Below are 19314 nucleotides of genomic sequence, written 5' to 3'. Positions count from 1 at the left end.
ATATGAGTAAGTGTCAAGAGAATCTCGAATTTAAGTCCTCATGCAATCCCACCTGCTTGCCTAGTTCTTCACCCTTAAAGCTGAGACATCCCCAAGCAGAAGGGAGAAGCAAACCAGGAAAAGAAAACCACACAGCCTCCAAGGGGGAGAGCTACATCTGTGGCACCTCTGCTGGGTGTGCTGTGCCTCCTGGGGCACTGGCCACCACCACCGCCCTTCCATGTCAGGCCCAGGCATTCCCCTGGCCTCACCACGAGACCCCCACCCATCCACTGGGGCAGACAGCCTAACGGTAAATATGCCCTGCAGAAGGCCTTCTCACCTACTTTGGGTGGGGGCTTGAACAAACTCTTAGCTTTGGTAACACATAAGCTATGCTCACTAACATAGCTTACAAAGAAAAAGAAAAAACCAAGATGTCTGTTTTCCCCTTCATAGATCTAATAAGAAAAACAGAAAACAAATGAACATGAATGAATTTTCACATAACTGATCTCAATCCAAAGCCAATTCCATGATTATTTTTTAACTCCTTAATAAAGAAACCATTCATATCAATTTCTGAATAATTTTTCATAAGGAATTCAGAAAGTATTTGGAGGATTTACACCGTAACCTCAGATGGAGACAAATTTGAGGCCATCGCTAGAAAAGTCCAAATGCCATCACAAGCTCCAGGGTGGCTGCTCTGACAACCGCTCCCTGTCCTGTGTTCCCAGCCCTTTTGGGAGACCCCCAACAGGATCATGACCTGGACCGTGGATCTCACACCTGGCCTTAGCCTCTGATGTGAGAAGAAAGTTTCCCAAAGGCCTGTTCTTCACCCTGATAAATGAACACACAAGTTCACAGTGGTAGGTCTCAGGCTTAACAGAGGACAGGCCAGAAGCCTTACCTGCCTTCCTGGTGAGGTGGCTCCAGGTCGCAGCAGCCCAAAGCTGCCTCGCAAAACTCTCCACAGAGCAGAGCTCTCACCCGAGTCTGAGCTCCTGCTTCTGACGGTGGACTGAGAGGAGCAGCTCAGCAGCTGGGGAGAGAAGGCAAATGGGAAGATAGCCAAAGTGATTTTAAAGAATCATGTAGGAAACCCTGTAACCAGAGAAGAGACTGAGAGCGTACTTACATTTATGCTTTGGAAGCATCTGCCTTTAATCAGTGTTTAATTTGCTCTGCAGAAAGTGTCATTAATAAAGAAATAGGTTGTTGTTTTTCTCTGGCCTCATCCAAGTGGGTGAGGGAATATAGAAAATTCTATCTGAACAGCCACGCTGTTTCTGCATTCAGTGGGAGCTACAGGCCACCCAACCCAGGAGTGCTGGGGTCTTGCCCCAAAAGACCTACCAAAGCCTGTTAACCTGAAATTACTCCGCAGGCACTCAGCCAGCAGCTTTTGCTCTTCTCCCTTGGGCCGTGGACCATGGTGTCCCAGCCTGGGAACAGCACATGCTCACTTACGTGGTAGCCAAAAGGGTGCCAAGATGCCTTTGACACCAAATCAACTCCACAATGAACCTGAGGCCAACCCAAAACTTTTCCACGTAAGGTACTGTGGTTTTTTAATATCTAGAGAAAATTTAGGCTGCCTGGGAAGAAATCTATTGTAACCTGTTTTCAGCTCTTCTCATCTTCATGCGACCAGCTGGAGGCAAACTGAGATACAGGTTACTGGGAGGCAGAAGATTCAAGTTGGGGCTTGAAGGAGAGTGGGTCAAGAGTCAGAGGGAGACTTCAGTCCTGCCAGAAGGGGCACTGAAGACTGCTTTCTGCTCCATCACTTTACATTTCAAGGTACTGGACACATGACTTAATTTCTCCGAGCCTTAGTCTTTTCCCTATAAAATGGGCTCATTCTTTCAAACCTCATTATCATGAAGGAGCAAATGAGATAGTAACTATGAAAGCACTTGTGGAACACGAGATAGAAGTGCCCGCTGATTTTTATGCATTTTTTATTTATTTATTTTTTTATCGGTACCAGGGATCGAACTCACGACTGCTTGCTTGCAAGGCAGGCACTTGTGCCACTGAGCTAAATCCCCAGATCCTTGCCCACTGATTTTTAAGAGGAGAAATGCCTGGTTGCTTTTCTCATCCTACTACTAACCTAACACCTCTCTCCTGTGGAGAAGAATTCAAACCACAGACACAGGATTTGCTCATGGCCTGGCATGGTGTATACAGCCTGGCTTCTTAAAGCAGGAATCAGAATTCTAAACCTTTGTCTGATTTCAGGATAACTCTTGGAACAAGAGAAGACCAAAGAATGGGAAAAGTACTTTGCATTAATAAACATTTTCACATGTATGCATTTGAAGAGGTAAGAGGCCTCTAAATCCATTATCTTGAAAGGCTCTGGTGTTTTTAATGTTAACTCTTTGCAAATATTATTTTTCTAAGCTATTAAAATACAGTCAGGCTTCCTGAAGTTTCAGAAAAGCTAGCTCACTCTTCAAGGTAAATGCAAATGATTTCAAGTATAAGGACTTAAGCAACAGCATAATCACAAATACAGGGCTCCTGAGCAGTTTGAGGCCCACTTTTAGGACTCCTCTCAAAACCCTCTGGCCTGTGGAAAGTGCAAACCCTCATCAGACTAATATGGCAGTGCCTGGGCAGCATCCATTCAGCCTCCCCCAACCCCACATGCTGCCTCCTCCAGGTGTTGGCTGGCACTGAGGACCTGCCAGTCTCCATCCACCATCTGATAAGCAGGCCTGCATCAGGATCAGGGCCCAGGTAAGGCACATCAGCTGGATCAGCAGCCGTGCCTCCCACCTGTTCAGCTGGCACAGGGGACCTTGCACATCCACTCCTGCACAGCACCAAGTGAGGTCCAGAAAAACATGAAAGAAAACATGCTCCCTTGAGGACCATGCAGCCTTCTCTGTAAAGAAAAACCAAGAGTACAAAAAATTACCTAACAAGTCAGAGACCGTCAAGGAGCTGCAAGCAGAAAACCCACATCTTGGATGAGGATGCAACTAATGCTGGCAAGGCTTCTAGTAAGAGGGGAGATTTGAGCTGTGTTTACAAGATAAATAAGAATTCAGGCAGACAAAGGAGGGTGGGACTTTCCAGGAAAACCCAAGCACATCCAGCCCTGGGAGCGCTGGGAATGTGCAGCCACCTCAGGTGGCTCCATGAGAGTGAGTGTGGCGTGGGGAAGGGCAGGAAGACTGGGACAGGTTAAGAGGGGTGTTTCCACGGCTGGCGTCTGAATTTGAATTGTATTGAGTCACAGGACAAATGTGGCCCTGGCAACATCTTAAGTGCAGGTTACATTATGCATAACAACCAAATCTTCTGGTTCTCTGAAGTGCATTACTGCTGGAATCTCACAGATGATAAGCCACAGCAACCAGCAGATGGGACTGGGGAGTGCTGAGGGCAGAGGTGTACCATGACAGCAGGGGTGAGCCCCCAGAGGGAGCAGAGCATCTGGGGAAAGACCGAGTGAGCTGAAAAGAACTCGCTATGACAGAGCTCGAGGGTAGTGCAGGATTTATTTCCCAGGAAGCAACTCCTGTCGGGGTTCTAACAGATTCCTAAACAGCTTTTCTAGATAGCATCCTTGTTAAGAACAGTTTCACCATCTTGTTCAGTGATAGGCCTCCAGGCTTAAAACTGTCCACATCATTTCACAAGTACCTCATAATTTTCTATGAAAATTATGTGAAACTCCAGACTTAAAACTGTCCACATCATTTCATAGGTGCCTTATAAATTTCTGTGCACGAATAGCCTCTCACCTTCCTGAAGCCAGCCTTGCTCCTAAGCCCCCTAGGTCTGGGCCTCCCTGTGATGTCTCACTCTCCACTCCCTCCTCTCCTCTCCAGCCAACTTCACCTAGTACAAGCCCTTTCGCCCTCACCCGGATGTCATGGCACCCTTCCGCATGGGCAGTCTGCTGCGCTGTCCCACACACTGACCACCTTGTCTCTGCTGCCCCTTGTTTTCTCCATTGCCTGCCCTGCCCAGGACCTGTGTCCACTCTGAGCACTACTGAAGCTGCAAAACTCTCCTTGCTTTTTGCTGACTGCCGTGGTGTCTCACTTCCTGCTGCTCCTTGAGAAGAGCTTCTTGACATACAGTCTCAGTCCCTGCACAGCCTTAATACGATTAGTCACCACTCTCCCAATTGCATGGCCCATCTTATATCTTTCCAAGTCTCATATCGTTTCAAAATTAGAGATATTACTTTTGAATTCTAGTTTCGTTCCCCCCAAAAGCATTAGATAAGTACTTGAGTGCAGGAGTTTATTTGGGGGGTGATTACAGGACACGGGAGTGAAGGAGCATGGGAAGAAAGTCTGCGGAGCAGGAAAACAAATGAGGTCACGCACTGAGATGACTGCTGACAAGCCAACTATGGATCAGCCTCTGTAGGAAGCCCCTGTGGAAGTACCGAGTACGTGCGTGAGTACTGCAGGCTGGGACATTCACCCGTGGTTTATATGCTCCATTTATATCCTCTATTGGAAGATGCACTGTCGGTAGCCAGTCTCCAAGGCAGTCTCAATGATTCGCATCTCCTGATAGTCTTGTTTTGGTGCATGTTGAGGAGGAATGACCGGTATAACCACAGGATCTGCAGAAATGGCCATGTATAATCCTGGTTATAGAAGGTTGGGTGATTCTGTTTTGCTGACTTAGACCACCCAGTCTGCAGGAAGCTAGCCCTGAGACATAGAGGACACTCAATCTTCTCTACAGAGATTCCATGTTTGTAAGGCTTCTTGCCAACATCCAGGAACAAGAGTAAGTTATCTAGGAAGCAGGTTTGCCAATCTCAAGGAGTAACTTATCTTTACTTCCAGATTGTAGGCTATGCTTGTTCATGGGCCAAGAAAGCTCTAGTAGCTTTTGAGAAATCACAGAAAAGCCAGGAGAAGCTGTGTAGGCCCTTGAGGTATAGTACTGCTTATACGCAGGGGAGTATGTACAGGTCTCGCTGAAATCAGAGATGGGCTCCAGGAATACAGCCTCTGTACTCAAAGACCTCCTCTAACACAATTCCTTGCTTCTTTCCCCTCCACAGACCTTGGTAAAGGGCTTCAAAAGCAGACACAAAGTATGATGTCTCTTGCAATCCTACAGTGAAAACTGCTCTGTCCTGCATTCCACAGTTCATTCTTTGGACCTACACTTAGTATTTAGTCCCCTTTGCTTCCAGTTTCCAATATACATTATTGAAGATTCATTGCTGCAAGTAACAGGCTAACCATAGCTGATACAAGGATAAAAGAGACTGTACTGGAAGGGCACGGAGGTGTCATGCAGAATCTAGGGGAAGAGAAGTCGGTCCCCTCCATGGAATATAACCAAAGACCAAAGACCTGCACGGAGTTCTGCCTCTCCCCAGCTCTGACTTCTGTGGCTGTTTTGTAGCCTCCTTGTTCTCCTTTCTCACTGTTACATGGATATTCTTGCTCCCAGCAGGACTAGCAGACAAATGGACCTTCTCAAGCACCATTTTACACGCTGACCTCTTTCCTTCCCAGAAACCGAATCCCGGGAACACCACTGTGTGGCCCTGCCTAGAACAAGGACCTGACTCCAAAGTCATGGAGGTGGGGGTCAGGTGGGTGCCACTGCCCCCTTGTGGGTGGTTAAGGAAGAAGCAATTCCTAAAGAAATCCCAAATGAGACAGCAGTATCATCATGCATTAAGGGTTAAATGAGGCAATACATATAAACTTCCCTTTGTACATGCTAACATGTTAAAGAAGGTACATCCTATTGTTATTTTGGAACCAGGATAGTGTAGAGGGGGAACACACATACAAACACATACACAATTTAGAATCAAAAGCCTGCCTTTGAATCCTACCTTGGCAGGTAGGTATGTGATCTCTTAAAATTTCTGAACCTTGGTTTCTGCATCCAGAAAATGGCCCTGATAACATCTAATACATAATATGTTCATGAAATTTAAAGGATCATGTGGTAGCCCTTTGTAAAAGGCAAGTTACAAATCAAAGTAATTGTAAATTGTTGGTGGGAATGTAAATTAGTACCAGCACTGTGGACATAAGTATGGAGTTTCCTCAAAAAACTAAAACCTGAAATTCTATTCAAACCAGTTATTCCCCTCCTATGTATCTTCCCAACAGAGTTAAGACATCATATTACAGTGTTATGTGCATACCCATGTTTACAGCAGCACAAATCATAAAAGTAAATCTTGAAATGATTAGATGCCCATCAACAGATGAATGAGTAAAGAAATGTGGTATTTATACACAATGAGCTACCACTCTGCCATAAAGAAGGATAAATTTGAGTAGGATTTGTGGGAAAATGGGTGCACCTTGAGATTAAATGGAATTAATCAGCACACAAGCTTAAATATCACATGGTTTCTCTTATATGAGAAACCCAAAATATAATAAAAAGTAAAATAAAAGACAGATAATAAGAAATAGGGAGATAGATCTTTTTGGAACACAGAGATGAATGGAGAGAAAAAGAGACCAAAAAAAGGGAATTAAGGTGTGTTATGCACATGTGCCGACTCTGTATGAGGAGTACCATCATTATGTACTGCAAACGTGTACTAATAAAAATAAGAATTGAAAAATACATAAATGTAAGTGGTTGAGGTGAGAGTCAGTGTCTGCATGTGAGGTCACCACTGCTCCCATGCTTCTACCCCGCATACTCCATCCTCTGTACCCCCAAAACCCGACCACACTCAGGCTCCAGCAGGCCCCAGCTGCGAAGAGCTGCTGACTTACTGCTGCAGGAGGCAGCAGGGAAGAAACCAGGCAGGCAGGCAGGCAGGCTTACTGCCAGCCTGAGACCGGATAAGTGGCCAAGTCTAGATAGAAGCCCAGTGGAGGGACTGGCTGGAAGTCAAAAAGGACGTAATTAACTTAGGCCTCACCATAAACTTGTTACTATGCTTAATAGATTTCAAATACTTGCTCCATTTACCCTGGCTTCCTTCTTCTAAGTCGGCCCTTAGTGGGGAGGCAGGGAAAGGAAGGGCAGGAGAAGGCCTTAAAGCAACAGAACTGCCAAATCTGTAAAAGGGAGCAGCAGACTAGGCTATGCTTCACAGAAGAACTCCAGGGCTGGCCCTGACATCGTGCACCTGCATGGCCACTCCTTAGAGAACGCATGGAGCAGGGCAATCATGTCGCAGTGACAGGAAGAGGCACACCTGACTGGACTGCAGGCCACCGCCCTGCCGCTGTGACACAGGAGCTGCACAGCTGAGGGTTTGTCCCTTCAGCTTGCTTGCGTTTTATTTTAAAGAGAATAAAACCAAGCAAAATAAAACAAAATGAAGCCAATCAAAACAAAACACTGTAAGTGACACAGGACTTCAAAACAATAGCTAATCAATAGTAGTTACTATAATGATTCTTTTTGTCTTCAAAATAGCTGCAAATACCTTCAGACATAGTAAAAATCAAACAAAATAGAACTAATAAAAACAAAACAATGAATGCAATACAGGATGTCAAAACGAGATAAGAGTACATCTAAAATGCCTACCATAATATATCTTGTTATCTTTGAAATAGCTGCCCATGCCATCAGATATAATAAAATCAAACAAAATGAAACAATAAATCCAACCCAACAAAACAATGAAAACGATACAGGATTTCAAAACAAAACACCAGGGAATTAACAATGACCACCACCTTCAGAAGGAGATTCCCCCATAGATGCTCCATTGTGTATTGTTATCCTCTGAACAGATGATCAGACTACCGGCTTTAGACCTGCAAAGTCAGTTAAACACTACACACTACCAGCATTAAATTGCATTTTACCTCAATAGCTATCACCACAGCCCGTTTCTCTGGATCAGCTTGTCACTTACGGCGAGGTGGAAGTGGGGTTGGCTCTTGTTTCTCAGCCCATGGTCCAGAAGGGGCGGCATGTGGCTCTCCCCACAGCAGCCTGTGCACAGTGCTGATTCACAGGGAGGGAGGGCTTGCTTCTTCCCCTTCAGCTTTCTCTGTTGTTCTCTAGCAAAGTAAAAAAATGACCGCTAGTGTTACAGGAGAAAATCTAAATGTACCTGGAAATGAATGAAACGATTCACAACGTGCACAGAAAACAAGATGTCTAATAATTGAGGTTTCAGTTCAGAAGCAGGGTAACGGGGGAAATTGGAAGCCCTTTCTCCTTAGCTACTCATTTAGTTTGGGGTTAACTGCTCAACACCAAAACTTAATCTTGGTGAAGTTCAATTCTTTCTCCAAAGTTGAGAGTAAAAAACTTTTACAAACACCTGGGACACAGCCTAACCCAAACCTCCAGGCATGGCTGACCCTGCAGTAGATAATACCTCGGCTGTCACCTGTGCTTGCTCCTGCTGAGCTCTCTTCTGGCCCTCCCTAGGAGCTGGCTCTCACAAAACCATCAGAGCAGAGCAGCACGGATCTCGCCTGTGTTCCTGGGGGCAGAGGAAGGACAGTTTCTACTCAGAACCCCAAGCAAAAAGGGCTTTCTCATCACCTTTCCTAGTGCCACTCGATTCTTTATATTTGCCTCAATTTACTACCAACTTTAATAAGGAATGAAACGCATTATTTTCAATACTGAGGGGGAGGGGGCTGGGGATTGAACTTGAGGCCATAGCACTGAGCTATATTCCCAGCTCCAGCCTCTTTTTCGATTTTTTTTTTTGTTACTGCCAACCTTGTTTTTTTAACTTTGAGCTAGGATCTTGCTAAGTTTCTAATTGCCTTGGTAGGCTCCAATTTATAATTTTCCTATCTCAGCCTGCCAGAGTGCTGGGATTACAGGTGTATACCACCATGGCTAGCTACTTTCAATGTTTTAAACAGTTTTAAAGGTGTCCCTCTCTCTTCTTGTATACATACCTTTGGGAGCTAATGTTTCACCTAAAGAAATCTATCTTAATACATACAGTATTTCTTGTTTGTGATAAAGTCACATTATATAGTTCAGATGGCCTTGAACACCCAACAAGTCCCAGGCTGGCCTCTAACTCATGACAATCTTCCTACCTCAGCCTCCTAAACAGTGGGATTACCAGCATGGGCCACTATGTCCAGATACCTAAGTATTTTGGTCAAACAAATAACATATTCTCCCAAAGGAAATTTTATTAAGGCAAAGTCTCAGATTCATTGGGTCACCATAATTTGGAATTAAAGGTAACATTATGTTACCTAGTTTGTTCCCAATTTTATATTTAACTTTAGAAACTAAAAACAGACCTTAGAAATCTTAATTATTTATTAAGGCCTGGTCTTCAACATACTTTACTTGAAAGTCTTGTGGTGAGCATGTGTGTGAACGTTCACAGCTGCCTAGAGAAGAAGACCCTCGCTGCACCTCTGCGGTTTATTCCTGAGCACGCTGTCTTGGATTTCTTGGGACCTGTGGTTGGTGTCTTGCTTCCTCGGGAGGCTGTGAGACCCCTCTGCACAGCACCCAGGATGTGATCACCTTCTGACAGGAGCTCTTGGGCTGTGGGCACACCCTGAGCATGGAAGTGTCAATGTGCTCTTAGAGCCCTGGGGCCCAGATGGACAGGAGTGGACTCTGAGGGCATTCCTCAACCCCTCCAGAGGCCCAGGCTTCCTGTCCTCCCAGGCCCTGGCCCAACCTCCACTCTCAGGGACCCTCACATGACTCAAAAGATGGGCAGAACTGCTACTGGGCCTCTATGGAATCAGGGACTCACTGCCCCCATGACTCAGACACCCTCCCCCTTCCGTTTTCTTTGGCACTACTCCAGCCCCAAATCCAGAGACCCCAGTATCAGGTAAGTGCCCCTGAAACCCAGATGTGCACTTACACTCACACACACACACATGCATCCACACAATCCACACAATCCACACACATATATACACAGCCTAGCCGAAGAAAAATGTGAGACAGACCCAGGAAATATAAAACTTGGCAGGGGGCATTCACTACATATTTTCCTTTGTAAGGTTGAGCTCCCCACACCCCAGAAACCACCAGGTTAAGAAAAGAGGCTCACAGGCTGAAGTCCCCAAGAGGAGATAAAATAGCAAACAGGCAGGTGAAAGCTTTCCTAACCAGCCACTGACCTCCCTGTCCTTGCCTCACCTGCTGCTGTGCAAAAGCCCACTCACTCACTACACCTCAGCTCCCACAGACCCCTGCCAGGCTGTGCTCTCTGACTCCCTGCCTTGATTCATACATGTTCCAGGCTGGTACAAGTCCTCTTCTTCCAGGTCTGACCTCCGCCACCATCCCACACTGTATCCTGTACACTGATACACTGTGCCCCTCCTCCCTCTCTGACTGTTTCATACTGGGTGAGACTCCCCAGGCAAGAAAGGAAGTCCAGGACCAAGACTCTACCCAATTTCCTGGGACTCTCAGTACCATCCTGGAGTTCACGCTCATAAATTAACATTCAGTTCCCTGAAATGGGACAAAATATGCTAGGTGGGAGACAGCTCAGCTGCTTCCAGAATACCACCCGAGCCTCAAAGCTCAAGGAAAGTGGGAGGAGGGAGGAGGAGAGGGAGGGAAGGAGGGAGGGAAAAGAGGTGCTCACTAAAAGCTTATAGAATACACAGAATAGCTGAGCGGAACAAAAACTCATTTAAAAGGACAATAGAAACACTAGATGGCTGTTAATGGTGAACTGAATATGATAAATTATTACTTAAATCACTTGGTTTGGCTCTTTGTTGTTATGCACAGTTAATTGAAAGGAAGGAAAGCCTCAGAGCTGTGCCTGCCTCCGTGGAGTGGGGAGCAGGGGGTGGGAGAGCCACAGGAGCGTCCTCAAAGACTCAGCTGCAGATTCTCCACAGAGTCGCCGTGACAGTGCCTGCCTAGGCACTGAACTGCTGTTCACACCCAGCTTCCCACAGAGGCCAGACCCCATGTATCTACACTCTGGCCCCCTAACAGGGTCACATTGTGGGCAGGCTAGCAGCCTAACGCAGAGAGAGTCAGAAAGGTGGGCTAAGTGGTCCCAGGTTCTAGACTCCATCCATGTGCCAACTGGGCTATACTTAGGTGTCTTTCACACTAAAGGAACGCAAGTGACCTCAGCAGATTTAATTTCTGTTCAAAACACTGGACTGAACTAGCATGATGGTGTACCCTGCAGATCCAGCTACTAGGTGGCTGAGGCAAGAGGATCACAATTTTGCAATTTCAAGTTTAGACAACTTAGTGGGCCACTCTCACAAAATAAAATTTTTTAAAAGGGTGGGAGTGTGAGTTTGTGCTCCCTGACTCCAATCCCTAGTACCACCAAACAACATAAACAAATGAATAAAACAGAACAACAAAAAATAGATTATGGCTCTTGTTTTTTTCTATGCATCTGTATGCTGGTTTAAATTATAAAGCATTTATAGTGGGGAAGGGCATTGTTGTAAAATAGCTTCGTTATATGTGTATTATAGCAAACCTGCAATGTGGCTTACTAAATGTGTTTTTTTTAATCCTTTTTCCCTAACTAATATGTTAAGTGACCTAATTGATAAGTTGAGCAATACTCTCCTCTGTAAAGAATTGCAAGAATCTCACCTAATTGATATGTTAACCATTGTTGCCCTCTACAAACTACAGAAGTTGTGCTAAAACAAGCTAACAAGGGTTGTTAATCACTGTTAGGCGCCTCTATTCTCTACTAAAGAGCTAAAGAAAACTAGAATGGCCCATTAATTTACACTTGTTTAAAGTAACCTGCTTGTGTGCAGAGAGATTTGCGTATGAGTTTAACCCTTTACCTGACCTTGACACATAACCGCCGTTCTCTGTTCTGCATGGCACCTTATTGCCTCCTCTCCCCTCACCTATCTATCTAGGCCATAAAGAATTTGGGTTTCCGGTGACCTCTTCCCGACCCGGTGATGATCTGTCATAAAATGAGCCTGCCCCAAATTTTAAGAACTGTTTAGCTTCAAAGAAATTACCAGGAAATACTATGGCCCAAACCCCGATCGGTGCTTTCCTTTTGTTCTGTATGCATCAAATGAGTTAGATATCAGATCTTTGTAAAACTTAAGTTTCAGCTTCTTGTAACTCTTGACCCCTTCGCACCCACTAGTGAAAACGAGCTGTCCTGGGATAACTAACTGTCCACTTTCTTCTCCAAATATTGCTGCAGATGTGCCACTCCGAGATAATGTCAGTCTGTAGGATGGGAGTAATTTGAGAAACACCAGGAACTCCCGAGATTGTCAGAGCTAAGTGGACAGCAATACAGTTTCCAGACTCGGGTCAACAAGTTTGATGGCTCTGCAGGTTTCTTTGTTTCTCCCCCCCCACCCCCTTTTCCTCCAGCCTCTTTTTAAAGTCCTCCCTTCAGTCTCTGGGACACAGTCTCCAAATTGGCTCCCGGAGACTTGTCACCAGGCCTGCAAATAAAGCCTTTGCTACCTAAATTTTCTGTCTCTTGTTTCCTTGGATTTTATACCGGGGCACGAGTTATAACAGGCATCACAGGAAACATCCTGCCTTCACTCATTTGGGAAGACAGATGCAGTCATGCTGAACTCATCGTGGGCTGCATAGGGAAAAAAAATCTAACACTTAAGACAAAGAATCTGTTAAAGTCTGGGATTTTATTAATAATCTTATGTCCACAGAGAGGAAAGGCAGACAAATGCACCTAATAACACCATTAGAAAAGAGAAATTCAGGAACATGCAACGCAGTGTTACAGAAAAGGCTCTCTCACATACGATGTTCCATGACAGTGAACACACTGTGGGGAGTTTATAACTATATGATCTAGGAGAAAACATTAAAATGTCGAGATCCACATGGCTACCTGTTAATTTAGCAAATACTATCAAAAGGAAATTTTGTGATTGATAGAAGACTTATACCAGGACCTCCAAATGATACAAAGGAAATATTATAACTCCTAACCTGCCAGATTTCTGATAAGCCAAGTTTTCGTTCCTCATTGAAGAATGAATTCTAAGGAACAACAGAGGTTAACAGTGGGAAATATTTATCGAGAGGGAGAGAATCAGTTCCTGAGAGGCTGGAGGAAGCCCAACTGGGTTGCCAAGGACCCCCACTACTCAGGGACATTTCGTAGAGCACAACCAAGCAGGTATGACTTGCAAGTATAATCAACCAATAAGATTACACATATAGCTGCTCATATAATATTGATCCAATGAGGGGAAGCAAGTCACATGGCAAATGCCCACAGAAAGAATATTCCTTTTCAGAAAGGGATGATCCTGACAGTCTTGGTCCCTCACTGAGGTGGCTGATGTCTAGCTAGACTTTATTAGACCAAGTTTAGCACTCACCCTGAGGGAGGCATGTAGGGTTAGTCACTCTGCCTTTATCCTGAGGCCTAGCCTTCAACAGATGCACTTCTGGCCACAGTTATAATGTGTTTTCACCTTTGCCCTGACTCTTTCAAGGGCCCAGCCAATCACCAAAACAATGAACGGCCAGGTGGAGACCACAAGCCTGCCCCAGGGCACCACTGGCACTGGCAAACACAGCCCAAGTGCAGTGACTTCACATTGGTGAAGACCAATGGGGTGGGAGGATAAATTCAAATTCAGCCTAGGCAACTTAGTGACTTAATAATACCCTGCCTCAAAATTTAAAATAAATAAAAGGGCTGGGGATGTAGCTCAGTGCAAAGTCCTGAGTTCAATCCCTAGTATCACAATAAATAAGTAAATAAATAAATAAAAAGCAGGTCATAGGAATAATAAAATGGTTCAATATAAGAAATAGATATGCTAGTCAGGTATGGTTTTACATGCCTATAATCCCAGCACTAAGGAGGCTGAGGCAAGAGGATCTTTGTGAGTTAAAAACTAGTCTGGGCTACAAAGTGAGCTCAAGGCCAGCCTGAACTGCATAGTGAGACTCCATCTCAAAAAAAAGAAGATGAAAGAAATAAATAGATATGCTTTCATCAACAGGAATGACACCAAGAAAGACATATTTGTACACCAAACTGCCATAAAGCAAGAATAATCCTTCCAAGCATAGGACACGCAGAGATGGAGTTAGATGGTGCTGAAGAAGCAAAGCGAGTGAGTGGAGGTGGCCAGTGTGATCGGCCTCGGTAGGATCTACTTCAAGGCAGTAAGTACCATTAGTCATTACAGACCTCAGCATTACATATGCTGTCTGTGTGTAAGAGGTCACCAGCAGAATTACCAGACAGTGAGCCTGTGGGGGGAACAAAAAAGGGGTAAGAGAGTGCTCCTCAAGGTCAGGCCTAGCAATGCCAGCCCACAGCAGGTGCAGGCAAAGGTTCCACCAGAGTATCCCCACCTTCTGTGAGGGAGACAGGATGGAGGTGTGATGGCTGGGGTGCAGACTGTGGTGCAGCAGTGGATCAGTGAATCAAAACATGTGTGGGGTTAGAGACCATGATTCTACAGAGACAGCCTGGAGAGAATGCGTTGGCAAAGGCTGTGACTGTCCTAGATCTTGGTACCTAACACAAAGAACTAAGCAGGACACACAGAAGTACTATAAAAGTGAAAGCAAACTTATTAGCAAGGGTACATTCTTCAGAGTGTACATGGGCCACTGAAAAAGAGCTCATGTCCTGAACAAGCCAGGCATCAGAACCTATATGTGGTTTTAAAGGGAGAGAGCAGCTGTCTAAACTGGCATAGCAATCACTCTAATCACATACAAGTATCCTCTTTTCTGTTGAAGAAAGGAGTTTTTGTCCCTATATGGGTCCTTGAGAAACTGTCATGGTGCCCAAAGCCCGTGGGGCAGAGATGGCAAAACCATACTGTAAATGAGATTATAATTAATTATCATTTAGTTAGAGTCACTTTCAGTTGTAGGATATTCTACAGTGCATGTGCCTCCAGAAATGATTTAGTTAGAGGTAGGTGCTCTCCTGGTTTCCACAGCACTTACCTTGGGCAGCCCCCAGGCCTATAACATGTGCACCTTCCATCTTTCCTGGCTGTGGTCTAGATGTCAGAAACAGGCTCTCTGCAATCCTTGGAGAACCAGCTTTCTTTTTCCAGCTGGCCTTGAGGCTCCCACTTCCAGGAATTTCTCCTTTCTACCTTCTGATTCAGATGGCAATGAAAAAGAAAGGAAATCAAGGAGAGGAGACACAAGGTCAGCAGCCACCGCAACGTCTACAGGTTGCATCTTCAATTACAGCACAGACACCCAGAAAACTCTAACAAACTCTAACCACAACATAGCAGGAACCAAAGCAGCAGACCTAAGAGCTGATAGTTTGCCCAGCTGAGGTTGAGGAAACGCTGGCTAACCACCTTTACCATCACCGGGCTTAGTCATCCAGCAAAGAAGAAATGAATGTGAAATTCCATCTGCAAGAAACGCCTTAAAGGAGATTTAGCTCAGCGGCATAAGTGCCTGCCTTGCAAGCCCATGGTTGTGAGTTTGATCTCCATACCACAAAACAAAACAAAACAAAACAAAAAAACCTTAAATACTTGCTTTTTGCTCATTAACCAGATAAAGAGAACTATCTGTATTATCTATGCAGCACGGAATTTCTATTATTTTTATGTAAAGACTCCATTATCTCTGTTATTGATAATGCCAAGGTTTTTTGTTTTTCTTTTTTAGCTTGCTTGTTTCTCAATTCACCCTTAAAAGGATTTTAAATTGTTTTGTATTTGGTCAAGTTTGGTCAAATTTCATTTTTAATTTATTCACAACTTTATTTTTTTAATCAAAGAAGTCGACAAACTACAAGCACCTGTTAATAAAGTATTAAAAAATTATTTTCAAAAAGATACAACACAGGTGTGAGCTTGAAGATCATGTCACTTTTCCTAAACAGGCACTTAAACTTGAATTACTCTTATATTTGAAGACTATTCTCAACCTTCCATTTCATCACAAAAGTTTTAATGGATATACTGCTTTAATAAAATTTTGACTACATAAATGTTAGCTCAGCAGAAAAAGCTTTTCTATAAACCTGTTAAACAGCGGCCCTCAGGCTCTCATTACAGTCACAAGTCAACACCAATATTACATGTGAGACACATATACATACCAAAATGCTAACAAAGAAATATGAGACGATGGATTTTACATTAAGAAACCATGCTATTTAAAAAGGCTAGACATTTCCATCAGTGTGGAGGGTTAGATGCCGTGGATAATTCCTACAATCAAAATAATAGCTAAAAGATTTAAAAATTAAAACTGTTTTAAAGTTCTGGCGATTTGATACTACAGATAAACAGAAACAACAAAAAACCCTTGGATGAAGACAGTGCTAGAAAAAGCTTCGACTTGACAGATGTCTGCCAATTCCTGAAAAAGGTAAGTGTCCATTTAGATAAAGGCACAGGCAGGGCAGGGCAGAGCAAAGAGGCCCAGCACATCTAAAGCCCGCGTTACACTGGAGCATGCACAAAGTGAGGTAAACAAGCAATGAAGTCGGCTAGAGGGGGCCTAACAGAGCTAACATGAGTCCTTCCTTTCGGAGGAATTCCACTCCGAACCAGGCCTCAAGCAATTCCCACACAGAGGATTTTAATTAAAATTAGAAATTGATAATCAAAATCACAAAGGATATTTTAAAAGTCAAAACAGACAATACAAAAGCTTTAGGTACTGGAATTATCAAACAGAAAATCTCAAAACTAATAGAAGAGCTTTTAATAATGAGGATACAAGAGACCATATGGATCTCAGCATATTTTATAATGAAAAAATTGAATTTTTAGAAAAATATTTAATAACTGATATGAGAAATTTAACGCACAAATTAAAAACCAGATAAAACACATATGGAGAGAAATGTCATCATCTGGAAAGTAATGAAAATATGGCACAAAGCTGAGCACGGTGGCACATGCCTGCCATCTCAGCACTCTGGGAGGAGAAGGCAGGAGGATCGCAAGTTCAAGCCCAGTGTGTGACCTAGTGATTTGACAAAAACATGGCTTTAAGTAAGTAAGACACACTGAATTTATAAATAAAGTGCAAAGCAGAAGACAGACGATACAGGAAAAAAGAGACACAATGTGCTGTTGTAATCTAGCATACACAGTGAGCTAAAAGTCATAACGATTCAGCATCATTGTCTTACATGCTTGTAATGTTTTTTGGCCCATTCGTCTGGCTGTTACTCTATACTTATCAGTTAACTTGATAAAGACTTAAACAGTAAATAAATGAATCTAATGCTAGCAAAAGTATTTTTTAAAAAGAGAGTGGAAGGAAAAAAGAATTAAGAAAAGAAAAAAAAGAACTGATGTGTGTTATGTACACATACCAAGTCTCTGCAACAAATGTAATCATTATGTACTGCAGACATGAAAAGAATACATCTCAAAATAAAAACATTCAAAAGGGATGGGGATGTAGTTCAGTGTGAAGGCCTTGGATTGAATTCCCAATAGAATAAGTCCTCAACGTACAGACATTTGAGTTGTGAACATTCACAGATATGAACCTCACATTTGCTTTTTTTTTTAATGCTTTACATTGTATATTTGTGCCAAAGGTATGTAAGACTCACTTTGTCAGACTTACAAACAAATCCAACTTACAAATGTAAATCATTGGTAAGTAGGCACCTTACTGTACTGCTATGTATTTATGTGTCTATCACAAAAATACAAAATAGGGCCAGGGATTTAGCTCAGTGGCATAAGCACCTGCCTGGCAAGTGCAAGGTCATGAGTTCAATCCCCAGTACCAAAAACAAAAACAAAAAAACCACAAAAATATAAAATGATGCAAAGTATGTGAGGAGGGTTAACAGACATGGAACATAAAAAGTCATACAATGAATCTAACTCAATTTTTAAAAACTACTAAAGAAAACATAATATTCAAAGCATACTATAACAATAGAGAAATTTCCAGATTTTTAAAAAGACACTCATCCTCAAATCCAAGAAATTTAAGCTAGGCATAGTGTAACCCTAGCACTCAGGAAGCTGAGGCAGGAAAAGCACCATGAGTTTGAAGCCACACAGTGAGTTCAAGGCCAGCCTAACTATACACCAAGACCTTGCTCCAAAACAAAACAAAACTCCAAGAAGTTCAATAAAGCCAAAGAAATATGAATTTTTTAAACAAATAAGAAGAGTAAAATTTCAGAACATCAAAGGCAACTAGCTTGTGAAAGCCACCACAGAGAAAATATAGATCATGTTCCAGTGAATGGCAGCTTAATTGATGGCTGACATCTCAATCACAATGAAGCAATCTGGAAAACAGTACAATAAAATGCCTAATGTACTGAGAGAAAAGAAAAACCCAAACTGTCAATCTGGAATTTTATGCTGATATAACTATCTTTTAAGAACAGTGAAATACAATATAGACAATTTCAAACAAAAACTAAGAACCATTTAATCACCAAAAGATCCTCACTAATGACAGTTATAAAATAAATACTTCAAGCAGAAGAAACACTTTCCCGGATAGGAAGTCTGAGACACACGAAAGGAAATGAATATAACTAAGCATACATTAGGCCTAAAGTTATTAATAATACTGACAACAATTATGTCTAATTTGAGGTGTGAGCAGGTAGGCTAAAATAAGATACTGGAAAACAAAACCATATTGATGATAAAGGCCAAAAGAAACTAAAGCATTCTCAGATCCTTATATTGTATAGTTCACATGAGAGTTAAAATGTTCATTGATATTAGGTATTAATATATTAGACATTGGATATTAAACAGGTTACAATAACTTGCTAAAGAAAATAGACACAGCCAGGCATGGTGGCGCATGCTTGTAATCCCAGCACTCGGGAGGCTAAGACAGGAGGACTGTTGCAAGTTTAAGACCAGCCTGGGCTACAAAGTGAGCTCAGGGACAGCCTGAACTGCACAGTGAGACCCTGACTCAAAAAGACAAAAAGAAAAGAAATAGACACAGATCTTTATAAAGTGTTCAGGACACAGAACCTTAGGTATGAAAAGAAAAACTGAGGCCATCATTGAAACGTCCAGTAAGCATTCAGAATATAAATATGCGTCATGTGACTCTACACGTAAGAAGTTAACAGTTACAAAGACAAAACTCTTACTTCTAGGAAATAAAGAGAGGAAGAGCTCTGAGAATTAGGAAAGAGGTGACAGGAAAGCTAGAAAGAGTGAAGAAAGAGAAAGGCAGAGCCGTCTCCAACACCAGCCTCAGCCCCTTGGAGGGAACGCAGGGCCCACAGCCCCTGCCACAACGGTGGACAGCAGCCGTAGCTGCAGGACACACTCTTGGCTGTGCAGGATGTTAATCCAGAAAGGGAGAGTGACTGGTCCTGCCTGGCAGGACAACACTGCAGACAAAGCCCACTGCAGCCCATCCATACACCAGGCCAAACTTACCGTTTGGGAGCTTATCCTTTAGGAATGA

General features: G+C 43.3%; 1 protein-coding gene across 16 annotated transcripts in view; it reads right to left on the bottom strand.

The window, feature by feature from the left end:
- Scn11a (sodium voltage-gated channel alpha subunit 11) overlaps nucleotides 1-19314 on the bottom strand; it is a 209677-nt gene that overhangs the window by 123329 nt on the left and 67034 nt on the right. For 10 of the 16 annotated variants that reach the window (XM_063225138.1, XM_063225140.1, XM_063225147.1 and 7 more), the window contains 4 exons: nucleotides 7788-7985; nucleotides 4406-4588; nucleotides 2776-2884; nucleotides 896-1027 (listed from right to left, as the gene is read on the bottom strand). The gene's annotated coding sequence lies outside the window, so the exon portion shown is untranslated. Of the gene's footprint in view, nucleotides 1-895; nucleotides 1028-2775; nucleotides 2885-4405; nucleotides 4589-7787; nucleotides 7986-14859; nucleotides 15018-19314 lie in introns of all 16 variants that reach the window. The other 6 variants (XM_063225143.1, XM_063225146.1, XM_063225142.1 and 3 more) reach the window with 5 other exon arrangements.

The sequence above is a fragment of the Cavia porcellus genome, unplaced genomic scaffold (genome assembly GCF_034190915.1).
Source record: "Cavia porcellus strain 051 isolate PalLab524CR breed Dunkin Hartley unplaced genomic scaffold, mCavPor4.1 scaffold_15, whole genome shotgun sequence".
NCBI classification, from domain to species: domain Eukaryota; kingdom Metazoa; phylum Chordata; class Mammalia; order Rodentia; family Caviidae; genus Cavia; species Cavia porcellus.
This window is presented reverse-complemented; position numbering and strand designations above follow the sequence as displayed.